Source organism: Crocuta crocuta, unplaced genomic scaffold (genome assembly GCF_008692635.1).
Source record: "Crocuta crocuta isolate KB4526 unplaced genomic scaffold, BGI_CrCroc_1.0 scaffold216, whole genome shotgun sequence".
NCBI classification, from domain to species: domain Eukaryota; kingdom Metazoa; phylum Chordata; class Mammalia; order Carnivora; family Hyaenidae; genus Crocuta; species Crocuta crocuta.
The window spans coordinates 7,794,352-7,803,957 of record NW_027531504.1 but is presented as its reverse complement, the minus strand read 5'-3'; the positions used below and the strand labels follow the sequence as shown (position 1 = coordinate 7,803,957).

The following is a 9,606-nucleotide window of genomic DNA, read 5'->3' as shown; positions in this document are numbered from 1 at the left end:
GAAAACGTCTCAACCAACGTCTTGACCTTTCCGGGCCTTCACCTTCTCGTCTCCCCGCACTTCACGGGCGAAGGCTGGTCGTCAGTCACTGCGGAGACTGCAATCGCTGCGGTGCAGCAAGGCATTTACTGACCAGGGTGCAACTTTGTGTGGTTGTACGTAGTTGGACCTCCTCTCCTGGAAATGGCATTTATGNCGGGAGGGGAGGGATGAGCCCCCTCCCTCCTTCCCTCCCGCCCGCCCTCCTTTCTTCCTTTTTCTGGGTTGATAAAAGAGACAAAGAGGCTGGCCCAGCCCAGTGTTCCTCCGGGCGGTCGTGAGGCCCCGAGGCCGAGGCGCCTCCTGGCCGGCGGCAAGATCCCGGGCCGCATAGGTCGCTTCGGGAGGGAGTCACCATTTTAACACGCGACGTGGGTAAAGCCAGATAAACCTTGAGTGCTAACGGAGGCGGCAGAAATGGCGTGGGTCTTGCAGCCCGAGCCTTCTGCCCCTGTTACATGTTCCTTCCCTGTTAGAGCAGTTTGCGGTTTCGGATTAAATCTAGGGATGTTTGCGGAATAGCCCGACAATCCCCGTGCTTGAAAATAAAACCCCATTCGGTCCGGTTTTCTCAGTCCCACTTTTAAGTGGACCTTTTAACTCGCAAGCACTTGGCGTAGTTATACTTGACATATTTTTTAAAGGCCTCTGCTTAAAGTTTTCTGACAATAGAAAGATGGCTAGTGGAATAATGCCAGAGGAAGAAGATGGACTAGAGGTGGGCAGAGTTGCCATTTTCAGACAGTAATCTCTAGCTCTCAGCATATGTATCGAGGTTTCTTTACTTTGCTGTATTTAGATTGACATCTGGAGAGGAGCAGCCTTTCTTGCTCTAAGAGTAAGCAGTCTTTAATTTACCCTTCATTGGGTTGATGGCGAGACTCTCAAGGTTTGCCTGGAGAAAAGTTTTTCCTTGTTTCAGTTACATTTAACTTAAAATGGTTCACTGTTTCAAATTTACTTAAAACAATAATACTGATTGGTAGCCAAGGACATTTTTTCTAAAGCATTGCCACTCCTCTCCATCCTTAAGCATCTGTCTGACTTCCGATTTCCGTCGAGGTGATCTTCTCACGGGTTAACGAGTTCTAGAGTTCGAGCCCTGCTACCGGCTCTGTGCTAACAGCTCAGAGCCTGGAGCCTGCCTCAGATTCTGTGTCTCCATCTCTCTCTGCCCCTCCCCAGCTTGTGCTCTGTTTCTCTCTTTCTCAAAAATAAATAAACATTAACAGTTTTTTAAGGATGCCTGGGTGGCTTAGTCTGTTAAGCCTCGGACTCTTGGTTCTGCCTGTCATAATCCCACGGTTTCTGGGTTCAAGCCCCACATCGGGCTCAGTGCTGACAGCGTGGAGTCTGCTTGGGATTCTTCCTGCTCTTCCCCTGCTTGCTTTCTGTCTCTCTCTAAAAAATAAACGGATAAACTCAAAAAAATTTTTTTTTAGTTTTTTTAAAAGCATAGCCACTCCTAAAATGATTAGACAGGAAAAAATTAACAATCTGAATTTTGCTTCCATAACCAACTGTGTCCAATAAAATACCAGGCTAAAACTGGAGACAGGAATTTAATGGCTTCCTTATTGCTCATCCCTGAAGTTAGGATGAACATGACATAGTGTACACTCAGTGGTATAGTTCTTACTCTATGACCTGGGCCCACTTAGGAGAGCTGGAAACTAAAAGGAGATAGGTTTTTGTGTTTTGTTTTTAACATTTACACAGAAACAGTCTACAAGCATTAAGTGCATTGAGGCAAAAACAAACTTTGGATATAAAAGCATATAATAGCCCACAGTGATCAAGATAGGTCAAGGATCTGGTCTAATTTGCTCAGTGTTGCATAATCACATTCTTGGTTGAGTGTTTATAGAGTGTGGGGCTTACCTGAAGACCTTTAAGTTTGCTGCATTTAATCCTTTTTGTGCTGGTCTGTATGTGAAGAGACGGTTGCAGAGCCTCAGTACTTTGCCCAAATGACATAATTAGGAAGTGGTAGAGTCAGAATTCAGGATCCAGCCCGTTTCTGATGCTGGGCTCTTGGCACAGGGCTCCATAGCAATTGGGTGCACGCTATTTGCTGAATGAGAGATTTTGTGAGGCTGAGCTTGGAAGCCTTTCTGGAAGTGACGACTTTGAAGTCTTGCCATAACCTGAACTTGGAATTCAGGCTTTGTAAAAACGGTTCCCAGGGGAATATATAGGAAACGGGAGGAAATTGAAATGATCTGTATTGTGTGAATGGTAAAGCAAAGTCTGAAGAACACTTTAGAAATTATTGTAGCAGATCAAGGAGTTATTTTTGTGCTTGGAAATTGTTCCTGCTGTAATAAATGCTAAATTCCTAGCCTCTGGTTGAGACAAGAGACTAGTGCCATTAGAAAAAATGAAGTAAGGAGCGAGCTCTGGAGCATTTATTAGAGAAATCTGTTATATGAATAAATCTGGTACCATACAGGTTGAGAAATCAAGTCAGTTTGTTAGAGAATACGCTCTGAGGGAAGGCTTGGAATTCTCTAAGTAAAATGCACAGCCAACTTCAGTGTGTGGCTTAGGATCTTCATTTTTGTAGTTGCATATAGTTGAGGCTCCTTCTGTTATGTGATAGTTACAAAAATGATCCTGTTAGCTTTCCTGGACATCTTGCTGTTTTGCTGTGAATTTGTTCCCACCTTGTTGAAATTGCATTGGTAGCCTTCCAAGGATAGAATACAAAACAGCCTGAATCCACCTCTATACATTTGATCCTCACTCCACCTCGTTACTTCTGTAGGAACCACCCTAATAGAGGGACTTTTTCCCCCTCCTGGGTTCATAACACCTAGATCCCTGTTGGGAGATTTAAATGTATGCCTTATTTAAGAATGGAATGTTTACAGAGCATAAATTGATGTAAAATAGGAATTGCTGTTTGACCACAAAAAGTTATGCAGTGCTCCAGTATGGCTCTCTTTGTACTGAAGGCGTTCATCAGTAGCCCTTAGTTGAGAACAGGTTGTTTGAGGAAAGAAACAGCAAAGTCTATCTTTTCTTGGGGGTGGTTTTATATATTTGCCCAGTTTATCTTCCCTGGGAGGTAAATAAGCATTAGTATTTGTATAGTAAGAAATTAGGCAGCTGAGCTAACTTGTCCCAAGATCACAGAAGCTGGTAGATCTTTCTGAGCCCAGATCCTTTATTTCTAAATCTCCTATACATTTGATCCTCACTCCACCTCGTTACTTCTGTAGGAACCACCCTTAGTTTTGGTTGTTGGGCTTCCACACAAGCCCACGAGTATCCCACATAGAATGGCTGGAATACTGTGTGTGTGCAGTGAAAGAGAACAGTACATTCACAGAAGGCAGCCAGAAATGGACTCTGTTGAACACGTTTGCATATATGATAGTTTGAACAGGGATGCAGAAATGAAAAGAATCCACTCCTAAAAAGCATACTCTGTAGTGGTTGGATAGACAAAACTGATATAAAGGGAAATCAAGTATGGGAAAAGTAATATCAGATGTTTCAGGGTTAAGATCACTGGAGATGGATTTCAGTGAGTTAGAGAGGAAAAGACCAAGCATCACAAACAGAGCAAGACTTAGGGCTGTGGACTAGTTGAAAAAGAGCACCTTGTATGTAAGGCTAAGGAGTTGCTAGGCAAGACAGGAACACTTAGTTTTGAACAAGGAATATTTACATTTTAAGTGTATTAAAGCTTGAGGATGATCTAGCAGCAATATAAGATAGAGTTCTGAAGGGGCGCCTGGGTGGCTTAGTCGGTTAAGCGTCTGACTTTTGCTTAGGCCATGATCTCGCGGTTCGTGGGTTCGAGCCCCGCGTCGGGCTCTGTGCTGACTGCCAGCTCAGAGCCTGGAGCCTGTTTCAGTCTGTGACTCCCTCTCTCTCTGACCCTCCCCCTGCTCACGCTGTCTCTCTCTCTTCCCTAGAAATAAATAAAAAAATATTAAAAAAAAAAAAAAAAAGACAGAGTTCTGAAAAGAGAAATAGAAATGACTTGATTCTGGGTGGAATCCAGGGAGAATTGTGAGTGGGAAATGCTAACAAAACTGTCTTAAGAACTGCCTATTACTCTTCGACTTGGACTTACTGCCCTAATTAGCTTTTAAGCTCCTTGAGCCAGGGCTGCATTCTACTGTCTGCTAAATGCCAAGTGTGTATTAACTAAAATGTCTGAATTCTACAAAATTATGCACTAAAGCTAAGATTTGGTGGGAAAGCAGTCTTAAAACCTGTGGGTCTCTAAAACCAGAGCTCTAATAAAACAATCTTAATAAGAAATTCTAGTACAGATACATCTGTACTAACATTGTATGCTTGGGAGCAACAGGCAGTCAGTCTGCCTTTTCAGATAAATAATCTGGGGCTCATACTTCTGCAGAAGTCCTTTCAGATTTAGGCTCTGCTTTAAGATACTTGCTTCAAATGGAGACAACTTTATCATGAAAATTAAATAACTATCTGAAGGCAGTCTTTTCTAAACAGGGAAGTACCATCTGTGCCTGCAGCTCTCCTAGCCAAAAAGAGCTGCTTAGGCCATTCAAGCAGCCACTTCCTTGAAGGGAAGGCATTTTAGTACAATTTACATCTGTTTTAGGCTCTTGGTATATATCACGAAGGCTTCCTCCAGTGTATGTAAAAGCTAAGCCCATCATTTCAAAACATTGACATGCTACGAGAAAATGTCATGATCAGTCCAATTTAGCATTCTTCTGTTTACCAATCCCATAAGGATAGTCCCTGACTTACAACGGTTCAACTTGTGATTTTTCGACTTTATGATGGTATAAAAGTGATATGCATTCAGGAGAAACCATACTCAAATTTGGAATTTTGATCTTTTCTTGGCCTAGCAATAATCTAATTTGGGCTAAACACGTTTTCCCAAAATAATCTGATTTGGGTAATTTCTGACCCTGGTAATTTCTGTGCCTCAATAGTCCAAAAAGTAGTACTAATTTGCTTAATCATAGCAGTAGGTAGCTGGCTAATGGATACAATAACCACTTAAGATCTTTTAAGACGTCTGTGTGCATACTGGGTATTCCTAATAATACACTGCTTGCTGGCCTAATTTTAGTTAAGAGCCTATAAGACAGCTAACTATGGTAAAAGTTTTAATCATTCATGCATCCTGGTTCATGATAACGTGCGAGAAAGGACAAAAACCCCAATACAGCTTCTAAATAGCTATAGTTCACAAAATAAAACTCTTCATTCCTAGATTTAGGGATCACTTGAGGGGTTCTCTGGATAGTCATCCCCCTCTCCCCCCCCCCCCGGGGGAAAGAAATAGTCATTTGTAGTGACTAGTTGTTCCCAGAAACAAGCTGTGACCAGTTATAAGAGTAAAAGCGGAAACACAAATGGCATTTGGGGGCCACTTGGTGAATAGAACTAAGAATTTCATTTACTTCCATGCTCTCAAGGCATAACTGCATTGCATAGATCTTGAATGGCATTTTTTTAGTTTACAAGCACTTACAACCCCCCCCCAGTGAGGAGGACTTGCTAGGTCATAGTAGGATATTGAATCTATACTGTAGATTATTCCAATTCATAGACAAACTGTTGTCCAGCAAGACTCAGGGCTGGTTCCAAGTAGGCCATTATCACTACACTACTGCTGCTAAAAGTGAGAAATACTTATATTCCAAATGCTTAAAACATTAGGAATCTAAGAAAAAGACAAATGTGGGAAATGGTTTCTTAACAATGACAGGTAAATGGTGTTTTATTCTGATAAACGTTGAATGCACATGGAAGGTAGGGTTGAGGTCTGACAGTATAGTAGCAGGAATGCTTATATGAAGGTGGGCAACAGCGCTGGCTTTGAGGTTGAGTGTGATTCCAGTCTAATTCTGCAGCCTGGTGGGTTGACTAACCTTTCTATAAATCTTTCCTTTGGACTCAGCACTGGCTTATCTGGAAGGTTAAATGTCTGCTTTCATCTCCATCACCTTGTCACTAATGTGGCAGACTGTCATCTTGTTGGATACACAAAATGTAATACACCTAGAAAGGTAGTTGAAATGGAATTTAAAACCTATGAACAACCAGGTCTGGATTTGTCAGCTATTGGTGTATCCCTTTACTAAGATTTTGTAATCTAAATAATGTTTTTAGAGCATTCCTAAGCATGCTAAAGCTATATTACAGATCTAGTAGATTGGGGGGTGTTGTAGAAATGTTTATATGGCTTTTTTTCCCTAGGATATGGAATGATAATGATTTGGGATACAGTTCTATAGTTTTAGATTCTTCTCATGTAGTAGGGATTTTAATCATCTTTGTCTCTACTTATGCTATTCAGATTCATTTCTTCTACCCTGCTAGATAATCACCACCACTCCCCCCTCCACACACAAACAACAAACATACAAATTTGGTCTTGACCTCATTTGAACCTCGAATGAAGTACTCTAGAGGAGTAGGCAAATACATAATGAAACATACTGGTTTTCAAATCTGTTTCATTACCAAAGGCTCGTTATCAAATGTCTTAAACTAGTAGTTTAGATGGGGATCATTCTAAACCACAGGTATTAATTACTCATTTATTTTGGAAAGATATATTTGAAGTTAATGGTTTGATCAAATTTAATTATTTTGGAATGTCAGGGGACTCTTGCACAGATAAGTTTTCAGTTTCTGCTAAATCATTTATCCAAAACTATACAGATCTGTCTTCATGAGGCTTTCTAAAAAGTAATTTATGAAGGGAGCTGTGGAAGCATGTAGAGATTTCCTGTCACTGACTTCGGAAGACAAGTTCAGTCATATGTGAACAATGTCCTGTAGACTGCAGATTAAAAATTTGATTTTAATTAGAAGCATAAGTGTTCAGAAAAGCAGACACGGACTATATTAATGGGTTTTCAACATTATTAACTTTATATAATTTATCTCTTAAACATTATCTTGGGACAAATGGGAATTATCATTGACCTAGATATATGATGCTGAATTTCATTTTTTCAGGATTCAAACATTATGAATATTAATGGTTTTGAAACTCCCCGTTTACTAAATAAATAAGAATGTACTTTTCCCAGGGCTCCTGGGTGGCTCAGTTGGTTAAGCGTCCAACTTCAGCTCAGGTCATGATCTCACAGTTCTTGGGTTCGAGCCCTGCATCAGGCTCTGTGCTGACAGCTAGCTCAGAGCCTGGAGCATGTTTCAGATTCTGTGTCTCCCTCTCTCTCTGCCCCTCCCCTGCTCATGCTCGCTCGCTCGCTCTCTCTCTCAGAAATAAATTAAAATATATATACTTTTTAATGTACTTTTCCAGTAGCAAGGCCCTGCAGTGTCCTGTCCCATTATGAACATAATCAAGTACTTTAGGAACATATAATTGGGTAGTTAAGAATTTCATCCAACTACTCAGCAATGAAAAAGAATGAAATCTTGCCATTTACAACAACGTGGATGGAACTAGAGGGTATTATGCTAAGTGAAATAAGTCAGGGAAAAACAGATACATGTTCTCTTAACAGAGGGAAGGGAAGGAAAGGCAAAAAAAAAAGTTACAAACTGTTTTTTTCTTTTATTAATGTTTATTTACTTAAGGGGGGGAAGGGGCAGAGAGAGAGGGAGACACAGAATCCGAAGCAGGGTCTGAGCTGTGAGCACAAACCTATGTGGGGCTCGAACTCACGAACTGAGATCATGACCTGAGCCAAAGTCGGATGCTCAACCAACTGAGCCACCCAAGTGCCCCTAAATACAGAGAACAAACTGAGGGTTGATCGGGGGGATGGTGTGGAGGAGAATGGGTGATGGGCATTGAGAAGGGCACTTCTTGGGATGAGCACCAGGTGTTGTATTTAAGTGATGAATCATGGAAATCTACTCCCGAAGTCAAGAGCACACTATATACACTGTATGTTAGCTAACATGACAAAAACCTATATCTTATAAAAACAATAAGAATTTCATCCAGGCAATAAAAACTAGATTGTCAGTAAGCCGCACCTAGTGACCAGGAAAAGAGGCCTCCAATTCTCCAGTCTGAAACAGTAGCTAGTTTACTTTTACCTTGATGCAAGACATATGCTTTTGTACCTTAAGAATTTTTGTTTTAATTTAAAAACTTAACACTTGCCAGTCTCCATATATAGGCCAGAGCCTTGGAATAGCATAGATAGTTGGTAAGCCTCCTTTTTGAATAAAACAAAAGATGAAATCTGATTTGCAGTCTCACTTTGTTTAAAGAATTTTAATTGAACTTTGAAGAAGACTCTTGTAGGCTCTTTCTGGGTTTTTAAATTTCCTTTTTACAGTATTCTCATCCATATTTAATTTGATAGCAGTTTTTTAATAACCCACCTTTAATTAATCTTTGCAAAGTCTTTTTTGATAGTTCCTTTTTGCCCTCAGTTCATCACTAACTCTCAATAATTATAAAATTAATGAAATGGGCAAAATTTGGGGGGAAAGCCTAATTCTTGATAAGCTGGTTCAGTTCAATTAGTGGGAAAGCAGAAGAACTAGTCAAGGCCAACATTGAGTACTTAGGTGTTTAAGTCTCATAAACACTCAATAATTCTGTAAGGATAGGTGCTTATTTTTACAGAGCAGGAAACTGGTGCACTGATTGGTAGATTATTAGTCCCTTATTGGGTACATCAAGGAACAAAATACATCTTGGGTATGATCTGTACAGTTGCAAAACATCTTTGCGTTCAAACAACTGTTTTCTAATTGTTGCTAGATTTGTTTATTCTGGCTCTTAAGTTTCTAATTTTGATATGTAAGCCCAATTTGCTAACACTTTAAATTTAAAGCTGTCTTATGTTTTCATTTTACCAAATTTGCTATATTTGGGCTTGGCGGTACCCTCCCAGTTAGCCATTCATGTTTCAGCTAAGGCTTTATCAGCTGTTAATTTCAGTGCTTTCTCTAGATTTGCATTGTTCTGCCAGTTACTCATTTGAAGGAATGAAGCTGGCAGAAGCAGTGGAGTCCTATCCAGATGAAGAATGAGAGAAACAACGCTCAGACCCCTTGAGCATTAATTGATCACTGCTCTGCGATGATGGTGTGTCCATAGGCAGAAGTGTGCTGCTGCTTTTTCAAATTGAGGCGATATGTGCCTGAAGAGATGTTCCCTTATCTTCCAACTCAGTGTGTTAGAGGCTGGGGAAAGGTGGGAGTTGCTGAACTATTTACGATCATCCTAGAACTTTCCAACTGGGGAAGGATGAGTTCCTGGCAGCCTTCTTGGGTGGGAGGTGAATCCTCATGCTGGCTGTGAACTCTCAAGTGCTGGACAGATAGCACTACCAGCATGCATGTCAGAAAACCAGTACACACGTCAGGGAATACACTTTGCTCTGAACTGATTGATTTATCTGGTGAGAATGTTATGTGTTTACTGAGAGGCAATATACTAAGGTAATTTTGTAAACATTTTTGTTCAGGTTGGTTAAGACACCTGTTACTTCATAAACATCATTTGGTATTTATCATAGTAGCCTTTGTTGCTGTTTTAACTCAGGTGAATTTCAACCTAACCTAGCCCACAAATTTTCATGTAGAAGATGGATATATAATACATGTATTCAGGTA

The 9,606-nt window shown here is 40.5% G+C and overlaps 1 protein-coding gene across 2 annotated transcripts in view; it reads right to left on the bottom strand.

The window, feature by feature from the left end:
• Positions 1–169, bottom strand: part of LOC144238402 (uncharacterized) — a 164,849-nt gene extending 164,680 nt beyond the window's left edge. For both annotated transcript variants that reach the window (XM_077772192.1, XM_077772194.1), the window contains exon 1: positions 43–169. The gene's annotated coding sequence lies outside the window, so the exon portion shown is untranslated. The remainder of the gene's footprint in view (positions 1–42) is intronic.
• Positions 170–9,606: the final 9,437 nt, after the last annotated feature.